This window comes from Schistocerca gregaria, chromosome 8 (genome assembly GCF_023897955.1).
Source record: "Schistocerca gregaria isolate iqSchGreg1 chromosome 8, iqSchGreg1.2, whole genome shotgun sequence".
Lineage (NCBI taxonomy): Eukaryota > Metazoa > Arthropoda > Insecta > Orthoptera > Acrididae > Schistocerca > Schistocerca gregaria.
In genome coordinates, this window is record NC_064927.1 from 493,381,416 (window position 1) to 493,405,629 (window position 24,214).

Sequence of the window (24,214 nt, forward strand, 5' to 3'; positions counted from 1 at the left end):
CGTTACAACGTATTTTGACCACTTGTCTTTCGCATACAAAATAACGGCAGCCGGCCGCCTCTTTGGTTGGATGGCCTGTCCACCATCCCGGACACAACAGTAAGAGTAACATGCTCCGCCTCTGTTTTTATTAAGCTGTCAGCTATCCATATACAACCAGCAGTTTTAGTATTTCTATTCAGCTGATCCTCGTTCCCCTAAGTAGCATTCCAAGCCAAGCTGAATATTTTAAGCATCGTAGTTTATTGTTAGCAGGAAAGCCTCTACCCACATTCTTAAAAGAATCAAATGACCACGTATGAAACAGCATCAAACAGTTGATTCCTTTACAAACGAGTTGATGTGTTAAATATTTGACGTTAAGCATCTAAGCAAGAGTAGTTTACGTGCATACATGTCCGAAGAAACTTTGCATCATACTTCTGAACAACACAGCAACCGCAATATCGTAGTTTGCAAAAGGTTTGAAATTATATTTAAAGTCTCTAAGTACTGTTGTTCTCAGATACTGCATGAATATATTATCAGAAATTTGCAAGCCGTGAGTTATACTAGCTCAATATACACGCTGTATAGCTTCTAGCAGTAATACTTGTCTTACTGTGTTAAACCTTTAACATAAGACTACACATCTTAATGAGCAGCTTACGAAAACAATTTTCAAATCTGGTCAATATTTATATGAAATAGCGAAAATTGCCCACGGAAGCCGTTCGATAGCCAACCTGTATATGCCTTCATACCAATTCGACGAAGAACCGTATCAAGTCTACCTGTAATTTCTCATCTACTTTGCGGAACGGAATCACTTTCTTTAAAAGTTTCCTCGAGATCGCTAACGGCAGTCACTTGTTAACATTAGCCTGGTTACAACCATTACTCGGCAGATTAGCTTTGTGTGTTGAGTATGCGATATCAGCTATCCACAAGCACAAATATACTGCTGGTTCTCAGCGTGAGGTGCTGATAAACTTTAGACAAAGTGTCTAATAGTGTATTTTTATACGACAGTATGCCATCCTAGGCAATTTATAACACTTAAAACACTTGATAATGGCACTTTGAAGCGGAAATCACGATTGTGTAAGTGTGAATGTAACACTGTAAATACGCAAGTCTAATGACGGTACTGACTTCAAAGAAAAATTAGAAAATTCCAACGCTCTACTATTGAAGCCGCAATATGAACCAGCAGTTATCCCCTTCCCTCTGCACTGTTAATACGGTCGTAATAGTTCTCCGCAGGAAATAACATCAAGTAGTCACTCAAAAACTGCAATAATAGTCACGCAGTTTCCCTCTTGACCGACACGCCGCCAAACACATCAGATGCTAAATACAAAGGCACAGCCGAGAACGAAGAAAATCATACAACCGCTCCTGCTAAATGCGGGCACAAGTATTTACTATTTACAGTGTCCACAAGATCACAGTCGTCTCCTTACCTGAACAAGGGGAAAATCACACAAAAAAGCACTGCATCCGGAAAATACCCAATAATAACAGTCGGAAACTTAAGAGGGAGGGTCAGAAAGCAACGCCTATTCTTTCATCTTGCAGAATATAAGGCTGAAGTTATAAATTTGACTTATGTACCGACATCCAACTTACTTTTACTCACTTTAGAAATGACATCGGTGGCGATAGCCGGGTAAAACTTGATCCCGTGTCGCACGTTTCCCACCCCTGAAGCAACTTTGATTATACGTGATCTGGATTACATAACACTCTATACTCGTCGGGCGTCGGAAATAGTGATATCAGAGTTAAAAAGACGACGCAAACAGTAACACCGTTTCATCGTGGAAGGAGCGGAGTTCTTAGGAGAGGTTGTGGAAAGATGAGAAGTATATTCATTTCCTCGTATCTAAATCGAAGAGATTCGGCGGAAAGCTGCCACACGTCAGTCACCGGAATAGAAATGAGAGCTATATTTTCCACGCAGAAAGTCTTTTCTGCAGCATGTGAGGTGGGTTATTTTTAAAAAGATCTAACAGTTACTTTAGTGCGATGCATCGACAGACTGAAAGAATGTGAAATTCCGGTGAGTTATAACGCCAGACACAAGTGCTCAAACCACTGCAGAGACTGAAAAAATTGGCAGCTACTGCCTCGTCCAAAGTAATGTGACGAATTAGCACATCACCTTACAACTGTTCGGCGCTCTTAAGGAAGTTCACCTGGTCGTCGCATTCAGTATAAGGAGACTGCAAAATTCTGTGCTCAATGCCTCACAAACTTAGACAGTAATTTATACAGCTTTTTTGTTTTTGTTGCAGTTTGGGATATTCCAGACCTATAGCATTAAACTACCGAAACATTTTTCTTGGAGCAGGAAGATTGAAAACTATCAAAATCTTTAATGTGATATGCATCTTCGTATTTTCGCGGCACAATGATTGTTCCACAAAATTTCGGGCGTGCAGCCGCAAAAAATTTCACTTCTTCTTCTGATGTTTCGGCTGCATGCCGTCCAGCCATCTTCAGAATGGGCCGGATGCGGATGACTGACGCTCAAGCACTTGCTCCGTCTCTTTAAACCCGTGGACCGCGCCACAGCGCTCGCGGCCACTGACACATTAAGGCCAGAGACGATGATCGGTAGCAAAGCGGTAAAACACATCCATGAAATTAGATCTGTGGTTGCATGGTCGATCCACACGGTGGTATCGATGTATCACTGCGAGCTGCACCATTGCGACGTGGCTAACCCGCTGACCGAACACACTGAGCTACCGTGCCGGGTACCTTAGCCGTTGCGCTATCGGCGGAGTCGGCGAAAAGCGTTTGCCATGTGCGTACAGAAGTGACAGTTGCAAAAGTGTCTAACCTCGATGCGTTTTCGGACCCCATACCTGATGAGGAAAAATGCTCTATTTACAATTATCTATCGATCCCGCCAATTCTGAGTCTATTGCTCGTCATAATCTTAAGGGGTGATTTTCTCAAAAACGCGGGGGTGTTGACACGAAATATCTTAGATTCCTTCGTTTTAGGTTGTACACAAGCGACCTGGCAAATTTGAGCCGAATCGGTTGGCCGTGTCTCAGGCCTTCCCCTTGTCAGTACTGCCATGCATTGGTCAGTTGTAGGAAACTTAAAACAGGCTGCGTGCGGCTGCCAGCAGTGCAGTTTCATAGAGCGTTGCTGTTTACTATACGGTTCAAGACTGTAGTATGCAGTCGTAAGGATTATTAGTAATTAATACACCGATTCTAGCGGCGTAGATTGCTACATCGTCAACAATATTTTAATACGAGATGTGCCTTCACCCTCATCCCTTCTCCCCAATCCACCGTTTGTGTTCAATGCTTCTGGGCAGAAACTGAGGAGTCACGTACATTTTGCAACTGGTAGCTGACTCGACAGCGACGCAATACACGTGATCCAAAAGTTACTCATTACTCGGAAGTCTGGTTTACACCGGAGCGAAGGCAAGCGAACGAGCATCAGCGAACGTGAACTTGTGTAACTTTAGGTGGGAGACTGCGAGTGAATACCATTCGCTGGTGCTCACTCGTTTTCTGTTCGTAGCCGGTCTTTCGATAAACCATCAGAAGATCTTCGCGTCCTCTCCGCTACGGCGCTAGCAATGCAGACGGCTATGCTCTGTTGTTTTTCATGCTAAATACTGTTGGTGTTGACAAGCGTCAACGACGGTGTGGCCTGAAGAGTACGTTCTATGTAATGTTGGTGACAGGAGAATACAGGTATAGTAGGTTGTCGTGGGACTCGAGAGCATATGCCTAAGAAAAAGAATTGTGACTCAACGGCACAACTGGGGACGTGACAGAGGCGACCAATTTATTACACGCTTTCGTCAAGTAGAAACGGAGTGAATAAGCACAAGCTTTTTATGAAGCACAACAAATGTGTTTGCAAGAAACCAAGTACGGATACGTATCTACTATGCTGCTCAACATGAAAAATATGCGAAAGACGTGGTGAGTGATTATCCTTTTGATGCCAACATGTTACCTGTCCCCTAAGAAAGAATTAGCAGATCAAGCTGCCTATACGACAGGTTTACGTATGTTCCACTTTTCATTAATCATCGTTTATTGACGTCCTCTGCCTTGTAAGTGTTTCAGTAAAACTCTTGAAATGCTCCGCAGTGTAACTGCGGCCAGTAGGAACTATCGCAGATGTAGCAGCTATTGAAATGCGAAACCGTTTGTTACACATAACGACAAGTGAAACTGAAAGGAAACAAACGGGGAAAAAAGTAAACTGTTTATTATTTCAAAATTCTATAACAGTTAATGCATTTATCCAACTAGCTATGTGAGACAAGATGGTCAACGCCGTCAGGAAAACTCCAAAAATATGGAAATCGCATGCGAAGAGATGGGGTGTATGGAGGACGTACCAGGGCCTCTCAACGAAACTTCTGCAGCGCAGTCGAAGCAACCTTGGCAACGTCGCTTCCCACGAGATTTCCATATTTTTGGAGCCGTGTAGAGAGACATTTGTAGCTAGATTTGCTACGAGATAAGATGTGCGCACATGGGTACGTAATGGTTTTCCATGAAGGCACTGACCGTCCTGTGACACAGCGAGATAAATGTATTAACAGTTACGGAGATTACCGTCGACGTAGTAACACTTTACTTAGATTCTTTGCATCTGTCTCGTTTTTATGTAACTGCACCGCCTCCCACTCCACCTCCATGAATGTCTATATTACGTTGCTCGTCGGTAATGTGTGTTTTGATGTTCAATTTGCTCCTCAGTTGTAATGCGAAGCCAGTGAAAAGACCAAGCGACATACGAGCCAAGTTTTGGAGTGACGCTGAGGAGGGCTGGGGATGCAGTACAGTGTTATGTGCACTGCATTTCACACTTACACACAAATTTCGGCACCTGCATTCTTCTTCTCCCACACCGGTTTGCCTGCGTGTTAGTCATGCAAATATTCATATCTGCATATGAAGATGTTTTACACTGTAACTGGAAACTGTGTTTATCGAGTGAAACCTGTCTGACGATTGTAAAAAATACTACTACGCAGCGTTGGCAGGACTTTGGCACTACTATGCTTGTCCCTCGTCACACGCTCTCCTTCCGTTTCCTCGCATCAACGCTTGTTACGGGTAGAACCGAATGGTAATAGAACATTGGTTAGCTGTACGCGAATGTTGCTTTACATTCACTCCAGTATAAACGATGTCTGAAAGCTCTGATGTCAATATCGAAGAGCAAATAAAGACGTTTCGCTTTTCAAGCTTCTTGCTGTACTGCATCATCCGAACAACGCCCGGAGAGACATTGACCACGCAGAAGAGACCAACGCAGCTGAGCTGGCTGCGGGCGAGCCGGACAGTTCGGTGCAAAGCGGCCGCGCAGCAAGCTCGTGCCTCGCAGTATCGCCAAGGGGGAACCACCGGCGAGCTTCGATGACGAGGCGGCCGACGGAGGCCTGACTGTCTGGCACACGCAAGGGCGGCAGCGGCGGCCAGCGACGTCGGTAAAAGCTGCGTCCGAGCAACTGTGTCGCTTGTATGTCGTATCTGGCCGCCATCAAAGTGATAGTGTACAGGGTGATTCAAAAAGAATACCACAACTTTAGGAATTTAAAACTCTGCAACGACAAAAGGCAGAGCTAAGCACTATCTGTCGGCGAATTAAGGGAGCTATAAAGTTTCATTTAGTTGAACATTTGTTCGCTTGAGGCGCTGTTGACTAGACGTCAGCGTCAGTTGATGCTAAGACAGAGTGACAGAGCACTTCATCACTGGCCTCCAAGAAGCCCTGGTCTTACCCCCTGCGATTTTTTCTTATGGGGGTATGTTAAGGATATGGTGTTTGGGCCACCTCTCCCAGCCACCATTGATGATTTGAAACGAGAAATAACAGCAGCTATCCAAACTGTTACGCCTGATATGCTACAGAGAGTGTGGAACGAGTTGGAGTATCGGGTTGATATTGCTCGAGTGTTTGGAGGGAGCCATATTGAACATCTCTGAACTTGTTTATGAGTGAAAAAAAACCTTTTTAAATACTCTTTGTAATGATGTATAACAGAAGATTATATTATGTTTCTTTCATTAAATACACATTTTTAAAGTTGTGGTATTCTTTTTGAATCACCCTGTATAAGGGAGTACTGAACAATGGGATACACCGCCCCCACTTTGACCACACATTTGTACACAAATTCTTTAAAAAGTCGAACAACAACGAAACGCTTCGATGCTTCGTTTCGCAAGATAACTGGTTTATTATTTATGGCTCACAAATTATCATCTATGACTTACATACGCCTTCATTGGTCAGAACCGACGAGTTGTATCCCGCTCTTTAGTTGGTCCCTGGTGTTATACCCCGTACGAGTAGTCACAATCGTAGCAGGGCAAATGTCATGATGAAACTTTGGCTGCAGTCCTACCCCTCACACTACTGATGAATGTGGTGACCTAGGTACACAGTCAGCGTAACGTCTGTCTTAAATCTAGTAGGAAAGTTTTACCAGCGGGTTCATTTATCTCCTGAATAGCATCTTAATGGCGTAAAGGTAGTTGGCTGTTGGAATTTTGTAACATCTGCACTTAGTTAAAGCCATCCGTCGTTTCACTGACGAAGTGAAATGATCGTACGGCATTGTTGGCCGGGAGGCCCTATGAGGGGAAGTTCGGCCGCCGCATTGCACTTTCTTTAACGCCACTTCGGCGACTTGCAAGTCAATGATGATGAAATGAAAATGAACACACAACACCCGGTCATCACGACCCCGCCGGTAATCGAACCCGGGATTCCGTGCGCGGGAAGCGAGAACGCTACCGTAACACCACGAGTTGCGGACGTTTCTCTGATGACCCCATGTGCATGATGGTAGTCTTTTCCATTCGATTTTCACTCTGGTGAGTGATTTTCAGTATCGTATACACCATGTGGTTTAGTTACAGAGCGCAAGCGCAATAAAAACATGTACGAAAAGGCGACACACAGAATCACGGTTGTGTGTAATAAGTGTGTGTGTGTGGGGGGGGGGGGGGGGCAGGGTTCTTGGTACTCAGTACCTACCTGCGCCAGGAACGGGGTAAAAAATATCTTTGGTTCAGCCCGCCCACTTGTATAACTATTCGAACAACTGTCTCACTGCAGCTTTGTTACAGTATATGAAACACGTTGAACGACGAACCCGAGCTGGCGCCCAGACAAATTGTGCGAATCGATTAATTTATTCTGCAAGAGATTTTAATTGGGCTGAAAATAATGCTCAACTAATGGCATGATTTGTATGTGTAGCGTTCGGATTTTACATGCAACAACAGTTAACGTCGTTAAGATTGTAAGTGCAAAAAAAAAGGAAAACGTAAATAAATCCGGGTTGGAGGTAGACCGGTGGTTCAAATTTGGTTCACCGGTAGGTCTAAGGCAAGTTTTAACCATTTAAAAAATCTTGCATCGTTTGGATTTCATGGGAGAAAACACGTTTTCTGCGAGGTATTTGAAGTGCGCCACTTCTATACTGTACTTTACACTTGTACGAAGGTAGATAAATGGATAATGCCAAAACGAAATTCTTTTTATCCAATTAAGTTCGTTCTTACGTGAATCAAATGCGCGGAAAGGTTTAAAGTGATTCAGATAAATATGAAATGCATTATTACGATACAATTGGAAACTCGCATTCAGAAGTCTAACTTTATGCGGATTTTACGTGCAAACAAACACGTTTTTTGTGAGTGTTTCTACGCGCGCCACATCTATGTCACAAATTTGTGAGAATCTGTTCAAAGTCCGAGAGAGGGTGAACAAATACATGAAATTCATGGTTGTCCTGTTGTTCTGTAACATCTTTCTCCGTTGCCACGTTGCATATAAAATGCGCGTAAAATCCGGATTTACGTTACGCGAATCACACTTGCTGAAAAGGCTTTACGTGATACAGATGATAGTGAAAATATATTCTTAGGGTAATTATACGAAGCTTATATCTTTCGAGTGCGAAACACAACGCGTGTGCAAATGAAATTGTGTTTTGTAGAAATGCGCTGCTTTTTAAGCGCTACATTCGTATATAATTTAAAAAAAATTATTATTACAGTTGATTATCGTTTCGTTGTTTATACAACTGGCTTTAAATCATCAAAAATCTGTGTGCGTGTAAAATAATGCATGTACCAATCCAGAATTATATCCAGCTTTGTACAAAATGGTATAGGCCCACTGTCTGATCGAGCATATGATTTTTTGACTTTTGGGTGGGGCAGTAGATTTTTTTTCACGAGGGCCCCATTTCTCCCGCCAAATTCAACCTACGTTACATCAATGTTGAAGGGTGAAAGGACAAGTAGACACAAATTTATGTGCGTCTATAATAGAAAGTATCCCAGAGTGAGGAAACATGTATCCTGAACTTTCAATGACACGCTGTGTCATATTGCACGGCATGACAAACGCCATGCTGGATGGCATGTGCTTATGTTAATACGACATGACATCGAGCATCTACTTTGTTTGACACGATGCATTGTATTACATGACATGGCCTTTGAAGCTGCCAGATAAGACGAAAAATCCTGTTTCCTTCTTTTGCATCCCTAAATCCGCGCAAAACATATTCGCCTTCTTTGTGCTATGCCAGGAGCATTTTTTACTCTGGTCATATTATTTTAAAATACCTTTATAAATAATCATGCAGACCATGGGTCTGATCGCACCAGTACAGTTCACTCGGACACATTTTTCGCATGAATCAGCCTTACGATATCAAGAGCCACCAGGTATCATTATCCGTGCCCCGACTGGGCGAAAGGGGCTTACTCCGTCCCCAGACCTAGCAGTTTTCTCCTGAGTGTTTGTTCTCTGAACAGCATACCACGTGAACAAACCAACTGCGTCTGTACTTATGTTGCTCGCATCTTAGGTAACTGGGCTATACACAGCTCTCTTTAAAAGGAATGGCACGAAGTATTCGTAGGGTCGAGCCACGCACGTCCGCTTTCATGTCCAGCAGGTAAGTCACTGCAAATAATAACCTGTAGATATGAACCTGCAGTCAAACAGTCTATACAATGGCTACAATTGCGAGTTAATAAAATACACAGAAATATAAAATAAAAGATAAATGAAAAATTTAATAAAACGGGTTCTATTCTAATAGCTGTAATTGATGTAGACGACAGAGAATTATGTTGGATAATGTTTATTCATGAAAGTACGTCCCAACTAAACGGAAAGTGGTCCTACGATATCATAATAAAAAAAAATACAGACAGAAAATAATCTTATCAAATCCAGTACTGTTACGTTGAGAGCGTTACGAGCATGGTAGCAGTATCCCCAAGATAAATAGTAATCCAAGGCGTGTGAAAACTACGTCCATTTCGTGATCAAAATCACGAAATATTTATCAGATCAAAATAGTTCACGGTTCAACATGATGATTTCAACACATCGGAGATCATGAGTAAAAACTCAAAATCTGTTTATTCTCATTTCCATAATGCAACTGGAAAAAATCAGAGAGTATTGTGCACTCAAGCGCCGAAGAAACTGGTATAGGCGTACGTATTCAAATACAGAGAGATGTAAACAGGCAGAACAGGGCGCCGTGGTCGGCAAAACCTATATAAGACAATAAGAGTCCGGCGAAGTTGTTACTGCCGCTACAGTGGGACGATATCAAGATTTAAGTGAGTCTGAACGTGGTGTTATAATCGAGCGATGGGACACAGCACCTCCGAGGTGGCGATCGAGTGGTGATTTTCCCGTATGACCATTACACGAGCGTACCGTGAATATCCGGATTCCGGTAAAACATTAAATCTCCGACATCGCTGCGGAAAAAAAAAGTCCTGCAAGAACGGGACCAACAACGACTGAAGAGAATTGTTCAACGTGACGGAAGTGCAACCCTTCCGTAAATTGCTGTATATTTCAATGCTGAGCCATCAACAAGTGTCAGCGTGCGAACAATTCGACAAAACATAATCGATATGGGCTTTTGGAGCCGAAGGCTCACCCGCATAGCCTTGATGACTGCACAACACAAACCTATACGTCTCGCCTGAGCCCGTCAACACCAACATTGGATTGCTGATGACTGGAAACATGTTGCTGGTCGGGCGAGTCTCATTTCAAATTGAATCGAGTGGATGGACGTGTACGGGTAAGGAGACAGCCTCATGATTCCATGGACCCTGCATGTCAGCAGGGGACTGTTCAAGCTGGTGGAGGCTCTGTAACGGTGTGGGTTGTGTGTAGTTGGAGTGATATGGGGCCCCTGATACGTCTAGATAGGACTGACAGCTGACACGTACGTAAGTATCCGGTCTGATCACCTGCATCCATTCACGTACATTGTGCATTCCGACGGTCTTTGGCAATTTCGAGCAGGAAAATGCGAAACCCCATACGTCCAGAATTGCTACAGAGTGGCTTCAGCAAAACTCTTCTGAGTTTAAACACTTCCGCTGGATACCAAACTCCCCAGGCGTGAACATTACTGAGTATATCTGGGATGCCTTGCAATGTGCTGTTCAGAAGAGATCTCCATCCCTCGTATTCTTACTGATTTATGGATAGCCCTGGAGGCTTCATGACGTCAATTTCCTTCGCCACCACTTTAGACATTAGTCGAGTCCATGACACGTCGTGTTGCGGCACTTCTGCGAGCTCGCTGGGGCCCTACACGATATTAGGTGGGTGTACCAGTTTCTTTGGCTCTTCAGTGTACCTGTCGTTCACCGCCTAGAATCTACCACCCAATCGACCGAAAGACGCACTACATTACCGGTACGTCTGCTTTCTTCAAGAACCAAACTAAAAGTGTCCAGAATCGCTCCCTTGAGCATACCACTCAACCGTCGGTCACCACTTGACTCCACTGTGTATTTTCCAACTCTTGGCATATTGGCCGACCTGCACAACAGTCACATTGTGTGGGAATGGTATCACCTTCCCCTATCAACCTTCTTTGCAGGGCAGTCTGGAGAGGCATATTTGCACGACCGGCGTGTTTTGTTGGAGTAGTATCGGCTTATTTTACTGACCTGCATCACTTGAGGGCTGTACGTCTGGAGGCATATCAATTATTTTCAGGTCCCTGATGTGTACAATCTCTGCATGAAAGGCGTGAACTGGGAGCCGTATCGGCATCTTTTATCGAACTGTAATGCAGGAGCTACACACGCAGACGCGGATGGCTGGGGACAGGCTGAGATGGACGTAGGAAGGACTGGATGGAGCGAAGGGGGCCCGCCGCTGTGGCCGAGCGGTTCTAGGCGCTTCAATCCGGAACCGCGCTGCTGCTACGGTCGCAGGTTCGAATCCTGCCTCGTGCATGGATGTGTGCGATGTCCTTAGGTTAATTAGGTTTAAGTAGTTCTGCATCTAGGGGACTGATGATCTTAGATGAAAGTCCCATAGTGCTTAGAGCCATTTGAACCAAAGGGGAGGAGAAAATGGACAAAGTGAGGGGAGGAGGGGGAGCTGCCTGAGACAGGTGAATGATGTGGAGAAGTAGTGGGCAGATGGAAAAGGAAGTCGAGGAGATGGAAAGATGTAGGGGGAGAATACGGTGAGAGGGTCAGGGAATGAAGATACAGAGGGAGGAAGAGGTGGACACAGAGAGGCAGAGGAGGAGGAGGAGGAGGAGGAGGAGGAGGAGGAGTGTTCAGTACGCTCGTACTTGGAAGAATACGTGGGCGAAGCCGCGGGGAAAAGGCTGGTTCAGGCCAATTAACTTCATTCACTCACTCTCAGGACGTTCTGTAACTTCTCCTCCAGGGTACTGCAAGCACTAATAAGCAATTGTATTTTACTCCGGCACCAAAAACTGCCTTCTCTTAAACAGCAACCGCAACTCGTGAAACATATCCGTGGCACTCTCTCCCCCATTTTGCGATCGTATAAAATGAGCTACCTTCTTTGTACTTATTCGATGTCCTCGGTCGCCCATACCAGATGCGCATCCCACACTGAACGCCAATACTCTAGCAGCGGACGGACAAGTGTGGTCTAAGACAGTCGCTTCAGTAGATCTGTTATATTTTCTAAGTGTCCTGCCAATATATCTCAGTCTTCTGTTTGCTTTCCCCACAAAATTGTCTATGTGATCGTTCCTGTTTATGTTATCGCCAACTGTAATCTCTAGGTACTTAGTCGAATTTACAGCTTTTGGATGTATTTGATTTGTCGTGTAACCCTAATTTAGTGGATTCTCTTTAGTACTCATTTGGATGACTTCACACTTTTCATTATTTAGAGTCAATTGCACGACTGCTCAAATGGCTCTGAGCACTAACCGACTTAACTTCTGAGGTCATCAGTCGCTTAGAACTTAGAACTAATTAAACCTAACTAACCTAAGGACATCACACACATCCATGCCCGAGGCAGGATTCGAACCTGCGACCGTAGCGGTCGCTCGGCTCCAGACTGTAGCGCCTAGAACCGCACGGCCACTCCGGCCGGCTTGCACGACTGCAATTTTTCCCATATAGATATCTTGCATAAATTATTTTCAAATTTTTTTTATCTTCTGATTTTTTACTAAACGGAAAACGACAGCATCACCTCCAAACAACCCAAGACGGTTGCTCAGATTGTCTCCTAATTCGTTTATTTAGACAAGGAACAGCAGAGGACCTATAACACTACCTTGACGAACGCCAGAAATCACTTCTGTTTTACTCGATGACTTGCCGTCAATTACTCTGACCCCCCTGACAGGAAATCACGAATCCAGTCGCATAACTGAGACGATACTCCCCACACTCCAGTAATTTGATTTGAAGCCGCTTCTGGGGATGGTATCAAAAGCCTTCTGGAAATCTAGAAATATGGAATCAGTGAGGGCACTCATTACTTCGTGTGAATAAAGAGATAGTTGTGTCTGACAGGTACGATGTTACATGAATCTGTGCTGACTATGTGTTAATACATTGTCTTTTTCGAAGTAATTCATAATGTTCGAACACAGTATATCGACGTCAGTGATTTGTGTCTGTAATTCAGGGAATTACTCCTACATCCTTTCTTGCGTACTGATTGATCTGGACCAGAAAACTTGCTATTATTAAGTCATCTTAGTTACTTCATCACACCGACGATATATACGCGGGCTGTTCAATAACGAATGACCATAATTTTTATGGTCATAATTTCTCGCACTAAAATTAATCTTATGATATTCTGTTAGGTTAATGTGCAACAAACACGCCATAGTAGTAGTTTCATTATTGGGACTCATGGTTCCCGCCTGTGTGAGGCAGGCAAGGTCAGACATATTCAGTATCGCCTACCGCTGCAAAGGAGGTAACAAGCGAGGAACAATATGCGGCTATGAAATTCTGCTTTCGTCTCGACAAATCTTCAGTTGAAGGCTATACTATGTTACAGTAGTCCTATGGAGAGTCTGTTCTTCCCTAGAGCACAGCTCGAAGTGGTTTAACATGTTTAAAGAAGGGAGACAATCAATTTCAAAGGAAGGTGGACCCGGTGCTCCAGTTACTGCTCTTATGGAAGAAAACAACAACACTGCTGTTGTCATTGTGAGAGAGGATCGACGAACTACTTTAAGACCACTTTCTGAAATAATGAATATTTCATTGGGTGCCACATATACGTCGGTGACAGAAAAAGTACACATGACACGTGTTTGTGCGCGATGGGTTTCAAGACTGTTGATTCCCGAACAAAAGGGCATTCGCATGGAGGTCTGTATGCAGTTAAAGTAGATGTTAGAGGAAGATCCGGAGTTTCTTTCAAATGTAATCACTGCTGATGAAACTTGGCTACATAATTTTGATCTAGAGAGCTCAGTGTGGAAATCTCCATCACCAACCAGCAAAGCTCAGTGTGGAAGTCTCCATCACCAACCCCCAAAAAAGCAAAAGTGGTTGCTTCTGCTGGGAAAGTTATGGTCATCTGCTTCTTCGATATTCAGAGAATAGTTTATCAGCATGTTGTACCTGCACACGCATCAGTAACTGCCCAATACTACAGGGATGTCCTGAAAACACTGCAAGTCCATATTAGCCGCAAAAGGCCACATTTCCGTGAAGCACGCTGGATGCTGCACCACCGCAATGCGTGACCGCATATTGCCAATGTTGTTGATGAATGTCTTGAAAAAATCAACGTGAAGTGCATCCCTCACCCTCCCTATGGTCCGGATTTAGCCCCGTGTGACTTTTTTCTACTCCCTAACATGAAGAAGGGCCTTCGTGGAAGGCATTATCAATCATCAGAAACAATGGTGAAGGCTGCGGAGTCGATTTTAAAGGACCTCTCTAAAAACGGTTTCCAGCACGTGTTTGAAGACTGGCAGAAACGGTGGGAGCAAGTGCATCACATTTCAGGGAGACTATGGTGACAAAGGACCATCAAAATTATGAGGTTGAGTAAAGATATGTTGTGAAAAAACATTATGATCATTCTGTATTGAACAGCCCTAGTACTTCTAAGTTAGGCATGTTGGCAGCAGTTCTTGATTAGAATTCTGGAATATTTACTTCGGCTTACATGGTGAAGGAATACAATATTTAGTAACTATATTTAGTAACTCCGCTTTAGTGGCACTATGGGCATTGGTATAATTACCATTGCTATTGGGCAGTGAAGCTATCGAGTGTATCTTGCTGTTGGTGTACTTTACATACTACCAGAATCTCACTGAAACTCCTGCCAGATTTGGAGACTGTCTTCCTCGTTAAAACATATTCAAATTTAACTCGAAAGCGAATCCCTCTGTGTACAAAGCACTGCCATAATTTGTGATATAATTTATTCAATTCTCCGCTCGTTCTGTAGAACAAAGATGAATTGCCAACACTTCCCATGCCCAATCGATACCTCCAGGCTGTTCATCACAACTAGAGCCTGGATTTTTATCTAATTACGTATTATTTTCCTTCACTCCTCGGTACATGTAAATGGCAAATTTTAAGGAGGCGCTGAATTAAAGCCTCCAGAAACTTTTGAAAGAAGAATGGTTAGCACTCAGCTATACTGTCACTTTATTAAACGAACAGATTCAGTCCTAAGCTAACACACTACTTAACCAAAATTATCCTAAGGACAAACACACACACACACACACACACACACACACACACACACACACACACACGCCCAAGGGAGGATTCGAACCTCCGCCGGGACCAGCCGCACAGTTCTGAAAGCAGGTTGGTCTGGTCTTATACAGGATTCCAGTGCAGCATATTATCCCCCTTCTTTTGGCTTCCCTAATCAGATGAGATCGATGACTTCGCTGTTTGGTCTCCTCCCCCAAACAACCCAACTCCATTCCACAAACTAAACTGAAACGCACTGACAACTGAAATACTTGACCTTTTTTTAAGAAATTCTTGTATAATAAATATTTATCGAAAGAATCAACATTTACATTATTCATTACGTGTATTGCTGCAAAACAATGACCGATGGAAACAATCTGCGTTAATCAGGTTATCTCCCTAACCTCATTTTACTTTCCAATTTAGATTTTCCGTGATCACTTCGGTTATTCTTTTCCTCGGACAGAGTATGATAACGAGACTATAATATTTCGACTAGAATGCGATATATTATGTACAGTTTTTATACCAATTAATAATTTTAAAAAATTGGCTACAAACCTTTGAGTTCTGGATCAGCATCCGAACATTTCGCATGGTATCTTACCGAGTTTTCTTTTGGCATTCTACCATGAATATAAGCACCAATCGTTATTCAATGATGGTCTTGTTCATTTCGTGGTACTTCACAAAGGCAATTGTAACTTACTTCGTAATTTTAAAGAGTAGAATACGCTGTTGCATAGGCAATCAGGTACCTGGCCACGTTAGAATCTCAACCATGGAGAATAGAGTGAAGCCGTGTGCACGGAATATGAGAATACGTAGTATCAGCGCGCTGGAAATCGGTTCTTTCTATAGTTCTGTGTTTCTAACCAACCTAAGGACATCACACACATCCATTTCCGAGGCAGGATTCGAACCTGCGACCGTAGCGGTCGCTCGGCTCCATACTGTAGCGCCCAGAACCGCACGGCCACTCCGGCCGGCTGCCGTAAGTCAAACGGATGTCAACTGCGTTTTTTTCTTTTAAAATAGCAACCCCCTTTTTTATTACGTATTCGTGTAGTACGTAAAGAAATATGAATGTTTTAGTTGGACCACTTTTTAAGCCTTGTGATAGCTGGCGCTGTAGTAGTCACAAATATATGGCTCACAATTTTAGACAAACGGTTCGTAACAGGTAGCCTTTTTAAATTAAAATACAGAACGTAGGTAGGTTTGAACATTTTATTTCAGTTGTTCCCATGTGATACATGTACCTTTGTGAACTCATCATTTCTGAGAACGCATGCTGTTACAGCGTGATTACCTACCGGACACCCATCATGTTGGAAGTACATCCCCATTCTGCCATGCAGTGACGCATCTTGTAGTAGCCTAACATCGGTAGAACATGACGTAGGAAATCAGCATAAATTGCACCATTTAGATTGCCATCGATAAAATTGGGGCCATTTATCCTTCCTCCCATAATGCCGCACCATACATTAACCCGCCAAGGTCGCTGATGTTCCACTTGTCGTAGCCATCGTGGATTTTCCGTTGCCCAATAGTGCATATTATGCCGGTTTACGTTACCGCTGTTGGTGAATGACGCTTCGTCGCTAAATAGAACGCTAGCAAAAAATCTGTCATCGCCTCGTAATTTCTCTTGTGCCCAGTGGCAGAACTGTACACGACGTTCAAAGTCGTCGCCGTGCAATTCCTGGTGCATAGAAATATGGTGCGGGTGCAATCGATGTTGATGTAGCATCCTCAACACCGACGTTTTTGAGCTTCCCGATTCTCGTGCAATTTGTCTGCTACTGATGTGCAGATTAGCCGCGACAGCAGCTAAAACACCTACTTGGGCATCATCATTTGTTGCAGGTCATGGTTGAGTTTCACATGTGGCTGAACACTTCCTGTTTCCTTAAATAACGTAACTATTCGGCGAACGGTCCGGACACTTGGATGATGTCCAGGATACCGAGCAGCATACGTAGCACGTCCGTTGTGCATTTTGATCACAATAGCCATACATCAACACGATATCGACCTTTTTCCCATATTGGTAAATGGTGCATTTTAACACCGGTAATGTATCACGAAGCAAATACCGTCCGCACTGGCGGAATATTACGTGACAGCACGTACTTACACGTTCGTGACTATTACAGCGCCATCTATCACAAACCGAAAAAACTGGTGCAACTTAAAAATTCATATTTCTTGTCATACTACACTAATATGTAATGAAAAATGGGGATTCCTATTTTTTAAAAAACGCAGTTGATATCCGTTTGACCTATGGCAGCACCATCTAGCGGGCCAACCATAGCGTCATCTGGTTTCCCCTAGACGAGTTTCGTTCTTTGTAGTTTTTTTCGTTTGATGCTTATTTCGTGAGATATTTGGCCCGGTCACTATCAGTGGACCACCCTGCATATCTATCTCCTCCAGAACTGAGAGTAAAATTTAGTATGTTAGCTACATTTCACACCCATTAAGGCATTACCTAACATGAGCCATACAAAAACTCACAGCGACATCTGTATTTCATCAGAAACCATTCTAATTTCGTATGACTGCTTACTTCATTTCGAAATATCACAGAAAGGTTGATCATTAACGAAACGATAGGCAGTTCAGTATGAAGCTGAAGAATGAGACTCTATGATGAGGTAACAATTTTTTTATTCAGCAGTTTCTTTAAAATTGTTTGAGAAAGATTGTAAGCGGCCACAGTGCGCATCTTGGCAAGGTGGCTCACCGACTTCCGCGTGTGCACCTTATAAAATCCCAAGGCTGTTTCGTTCTTCTAAACTAAATCTTTCGATCATGACTTTTACTATATGAATCATCCGATACCTTTCTTTCGTCGCATTATCGTAATCTTCAACTTTTTTTCAGAATCTCAGTTTTTTACTAATTTCGTCCGGGTTTGCTATTTCACTACTCATTTTATAAATTATGAAAACATTTTAGTGCGATTTTACACCGGATAAGTTGACTCCAAACAGGTAATCACCCTGATATTTATCACGACCCGTTTAAATAAACAGGGTGATACTGTATAAGGCAAAAATATTTTTTAATGTAGCGAATTATTACATAAAATCAGAATTTCATCGATGTTGTCAAAAACACAAAGAATATTTACTTTACTGAAAATCATCAGATACATACGCTGACTACTAGACTATTTGGAGTTGTCATTCGCGCCATAACTGCGAGTAGGTAGTTGCAAGTTAGTTTAGAAAAGTAAAAGTGGTCGGGTATATTTCTCCGAAATTGTTAACTGATTACCGTCATAACACTGCGAGATCAAGAGCCAATTTATGGGCATTATTTTGATAGTTTTGTCGAATATTACTGATGTCGAATCAAAGAGCTGGCAACAAATCAGCGATGTTAAAGTGGCGTTAGCCTTCTCACTTATTTCATCTACATCTACATCCATACTCGGCAAGCCACCTCACGGTGTGTGTCGGAAGGTACCTTGAGTACCTCTATCAGTTCTCCTTTCTATTCCAGTCTCGTTCGTGGAAAGAAGGATTGTCGGTATGCTTCTGTGTGGGCTCTAATATCTCTGATTTTATCCTCACGGTCTCTTCGCGAGATATACGTAGGAGGGAGCAATATACTGCTTGACTCTTCGGTGAAGGTATGAGCGTCTCTGCTGCAGAGCCTTCCACTGGAGTTTATCTATCATCTCCGTAACGCTTTCACGATTACTAAATGATCCTGTAACGAAGCGCGCTGCTCTCCGTTGGATCTTCTCTCTCTCTTCTATCAACTCTATCTGGTAAGGATCCCACACTGCTGAGCAGTATTCAAGCAGTGGGCGAACAAGCGTACTGTAACCTACTTCCTTTGTTTTCGGATTGCATTTCCTTAGAATTCTTCCAATGAATCTCAGTCTGGCATCTGCTTTACCGACGATCAACTTTATATGATCATTCCATTTTAAATCACTCCTAATGCGTACTCCCAGATAATTTATGGAATTAACTGCTTCCAATTGCTGACCTGCTATTTTGTAGCTAAATGATAAGGGATCTATCTTTCTATGTATTCGCAGCACATTACAGTTGTCTACATTGAGATTGAATTGCCATTCCTTGCACCATACGTCTATTCGCTGCAGATCCTCCTGCATTTCAGTACAATTTTCCATTGTTACAACCTCTCGATACACCACAGCATCATCTGCAAAAAGCCTCAGTGAACTTCCGATGTCATCCACAAGGTCATTTATGTATATTGTGAATAGCAACGGTCCTACGACACTCCCCTGCGGCACACCTGAAATCACTCTTACTCTTCGGAAGAGTTCTCTCCATTGAGAATAACATGCTGCGTTCTGTTATCTAGGAACTCTTCAATCCAACCACACAATTGATCTGATAGTCCGTATGCTCTTACTTTGTTCATTAAACGACTGTGGGGAACTGTGTCAAACGCCTTGCGGAAGTCAAGAAACACGGCATCTACCTGGGAACCCGTGTCTATGGCCCTCTGAGTCTCGTGGACGAATAGCGCGAGCTGGGTTTCACACGACCGTCTTTTTCGAAACCCATGCTGATTCCTACAGACTAGATTTCTAGTCTCCAGAAAAGTCATTATACTCGAACATAAAACGTGTTCCAAAATTCTGCAACTGATCGACGTTAGAGATATAGGTCTATAGTTCTGCGCATCTGTTCGACGTCCCTTCTTGAAAACGGGGATGAACTGTGCCCTTTTCCAATCCTTTGGAACGCTACGCTCTTCTAGAGACCTACGGTACACCGCTGCAAGAAAGGGGGGCAAGTTCCTTCGCGTACTCTGTGTAAAATCGAACTGGTATTCCATCAGGTCCAGCGGCCTTTCCTCTTTTGAGCGATTTTAATTGTTTCTCTATTCCTCTGTCGTCTATTTCGATATATACCGTTTTGTCATCTGTGCGACAATCTAGAGAAGGAAGGTGAAGATGTTTTGTCTAGTTTCGGAGGAGGCAAACACAAAAGGGAAAGGGTCTATTAATCGTCGACAGTTCAAACGTACGGAGAGTGGTGGATCCCCTTAGGGAAATGGGGCCAAGGGACAGGAAAGGACATCAGGCACTCAGTGCATATGCCTGGGGCCTCTCTCAGCGTGTTGAAGAGGCTATTCCAGCACCCATTGATGGGAGTTTCAACGAAGCTCGCAACTTGCAGCGTTGGCCCCAGAACTGATCGTTGCCCTTTGGTTCTGAGTCGAGTAGAAGGACTGAACCAGAAATTGTTGATGTTTGGTTTGTGGTACGCTCAACTGCGCAGTCATCAGCGCCCGTACGAAGTCCCAATCTTTACGCAGTCCAATTTAGCCACATTCACAAATGATGATGAAATATGAAATGATGAGGACAACTCAAACACCCAGTCCCCAAGCAGAGAGAGAGAGAGAGAGAGAGAGAGAGAGAGAGAGAGAGAGAGAGAGAGAGAGGGGGGGGGGCGAGGGGGAGAGAGACAGAGGGGGGAGGGGAGAGGGGGAGGGAGAAAGAGGGGGGAGGGGGGAGGGGGAGGGAGAAAGAGGGGGAGAGGGGGAGGGAGACAGAGGGGGGGGGGAGAGGGTGAAACCCTCGCCGGCGATCGAACCCAGGACCCCATGACAGCAATGCTGGCCGCTAGACCACGAGCTGCGGACCTGAACCAGACTTCAACAGTTCTGTGACAAGCTGGCCTGCGACTTCTTAGACTTGTACCATACGGCTGAGAGCCGCAGGGACCTGCTAAATAGGTCACGTGTGCAGTACACATCAAAGGCTGCTATTCAGTTAGCTGACTGTGTGTGGGGTGCCCCGAAGTGTGTTTTAGATTAGGCGACTCTCCATCCAATCCACACAACGATAGCTCGAGGAAATCCAGAAGTATCAATGTAAGATCGAAAGAAATGTCTACCACAGTTGGGAGTATTTAAGTCCTAAGGTAAACTGCCGAAGCATTCGCAACAAAATGTCAGAGTTTGAAGCACTCATTAAAGGAATTGAAGCTCACATAATACTAGCCGGTTGAAACCTGAAATCGACGGCAGTGAAATTTTTGGGGAAAATGATTATGGATCCCTCCACCGCCCACCAGACTCATCTCCTGATGCAACCGAAAACTGTAAAGAAAACATCAGTTCACTTGTATGGAAGTTCCCCTATCATACTGTAATCATCAGTGGAGACTTTAATCATCCAACAATTAATTAAAACAATTACACTTTTGTTAGTGGTGGGCGTGACAAGATATCGTGTGAACTTTACTAAATGCCTTCTCTGAAAGCTACCTGGAACAGATAGTTAGGAACCTCACTCATGATGGAAAAATATATTGGATCTAATGGCAACAAATAGAGGATGTCCACATCGAAACAGATATTAGTGACCATGACGTGGTTGTGGCAACAATGATTACCAAAGTACACAGGACAACTGTAACAAGCAGAAAGATACATATGTTCAGTAAACTAGATAAAAAATCAGTAGTGCCATATCTCAATGAGGTACTTGAAGTTTTCAGCACAGGGCAGGAGCATGTAGAGGAACTCTGGCTCAAGTTCAAAATAACAACAGTTTACCATGCTCTGGGCTACAGACAGAGAAATTCTGAATGAAATGCGTTTGGCTGTTAAGAGAACAATGCCTGATGCCTTCAATGACTACGCGATCTTTCACAGAACCCAAGGAAATTCTGGAAGTATGTATAGGATGTTAGTGGCAGCAAAGGTAGTGTCCAGTCTTTAACGAACGAAATATGAACTGAAACTGAGCGTAATAAGCAAAAGCTGAAATACTTTAACTCCGTTTTTAAATGTTGCTTTACAAAGGAAGATCCAGGAGAATTTCTCCAATTTGATCCTCGTACCATTGAAAAGATGAATGAAACAAGTATTAGTGTCAGTGATGTTGAGAAACAGCTGAAATCGTTAAAACTGAACGTCGAGGCCCCGATGGAATCCGTATCATATTATATACTGAATTTGCGGCTGAGTTTGCCCCTCTTTTCACTGTAATCTATCGTAGATCCCTCGAACAAAAAACCGTGCCCATTTGTGGGAAAAAAGGCACAGGTCGCACCCATCACCAAGAAGGGTAGTAGAAATGATCCGCAAAACTACCGTCCAATATCCTCGACATAAAATTCTTGCAGAATCTTAGAAGAGCATATTCTGAGCACAAACATAATGACGTATCTTGGACAGAATGACTACCTCACTGCCGACCAGCATGGATTTCGAAAACACCGATCATGTGAAACTCAACTCGCACTTTTCTCACATGACATACTAAAGAGGCAACTAAGTAGATGCTGTATTTCTTAATTTCCGAAAAGCTTTTGACTCAGTACTGCACCTATGCTTATTGTCAAACGTTCAGGCATATGCGGTACCAATAGAAATTTGTGACTGGATTGAGGACTTCTTTGTTAGGGAGGAAACAGCATGTTATCTTGGATGCAGAGTCATCGTCAGATTTAGAAGTAATTTCGGGGGGTGTGCCTCAGGGAAGTGTGTTGGGGCCTTGTAGACAATGTTAAGAGTAAAATCAGGCTTTGTGCTGATAATGCACTTATCTATAAAGAAGTACTATTGAAAGAACCTGGACAAATATTCAGCCACTACTTGATAAGATTTCAAAGTGGTAGAGAGATTGGCCACTTGCTCTAAATGTTCAGATATGTAAACTTTGCACTTCACGAAACGAAAAAAATGTAGTCTCCTGTGTATAATGAGTCATTGGTGGAACCGGCCGACTCATACAAATTCCTGGGTGTAACACTCTGTAGGGGTTTGAAACGGAATGATCAGATACGCTCAGTCGTGGGCAAAGCAGGTGGGAGACTTCGATTTATTGTAGGACACAGGGGGAAGTGCAGTCTGTCTACAAAGGAGATTACTTTAAAAAAAATCACTCGTGCGACCGGTTCTAGAATATTGTTCAAGGATGTGGGACTCGTACCAGACAGGACTATCAGGGGATGTTGAACGTACACAGAAAAGGGCAGCACGAATGGGTCACAGGTTTGTTTAATTCGTAGGACAGTGTATTACAGATACTGGAGGAACTGAACTGGAAGACTCTTGAAGATAGACGTACACTATCGCGTTAAAATCTATTAACGAAGTTTCAAGAACCGGCTTTAAATAATGGCTCTTGGAAGATGTTACAACCTACTGCGTATGGCTGACATAGGGACCATGAGGACAAGATTAGAATAATTACTGCACGCACACAGGCATTCAATCACTCTCCGCGTGCTCCAACTGAACGGCAAGAAACTCTAATAGCTCGTACAATGAGACGTACCCTTTGCCATGCATCTCACGGTGGTTTGCAAAGTACAGATGTGGATGAAGATGTAGACCAGCTAATTTCAGATCTTGAAGAAACTAAGTCTACCGCTGGACGAATGCTGCCATTCCAAAAGATAAGTACTGACATGAAAATATTGTAGCTTCACAATATTATCGTTATTCATTGTTAACATTTAAGAATCTTCAAACCCTTTTTTTTGCTAAATAAGGTGTAATAAATTTAAAAGATTCACAGTGAGTGAAGACTCTTCCGCTTTAGCTGCCTACGGTGAGGCACTGTTAACTGACATGCAGTTTTTCAGAATAGGATTTTACTGACAAAGGGGAACATTGATTTGTAAAATTTTTTAAAAATATTTGTTGAATGTGCATTTAAAAAACTGGGTCTACGTCTGCCGGAGCAGAAACATATTACAGGAATTCTTTTACTTATTTTACGCTTTTCATTATGGCGTCCCAGCAAAACAGGCTTGGTTAAGTAATGTTACTTTTACTTTCGTGGCACTTGCATTACTGTAGCAAAACGGTCAGTCATATACACTGCAAGTGGTTTCTTGCCATAGGTTCACTCTTTTTCATAGTTTTCCATCACAGGAAATCTCATGATTCATGGTATCAAACTGTCAAACTGGGGATGAATGTTTGCCAATATGAGTTTATAGTAGAACTAGTCCGTAGCACTGACATTAACAAACAATCAGCGGTTTTACATTTGCTTAATGATAAGTGATTCAAAACGCACCAGTACTTCGGTGGGTTGCTATTATTTAGCATCGTAGAACCCGTAGACTAAGTTTTTTACACACTTTGGACTAAATTTTAATGGTTGCATGATAGCTAACTGTCTGACTGAGGGCTAAACATGTGAGCATTTCACA

General features: G+C 43.2%; 2 protein-coding genes across 6 annotated transcripts in view; one reads left to right on the forward strand and one right to left on the reverse strand.

The window, feature by feature from the left end:
* The window catches only part of LOC126284460 (trichoplein keratin filament-binding protein), a 713,651-nt gene that overhangs the window by 125,190 nt on the left and 564,247 nt on the right, over positions 1-24,214 (reverse strand). The window lies entirely within an intron of this gene.
* The window catches only part of LOC126284463 (peptidoglycan-recognition protein LB-like), a 201,816-nt gene that overhangs the window by 730 nt on the left and 176,872 nt on the right, over positions 1-24,214 (forward strand). The window lies entirely within an intron of this gene.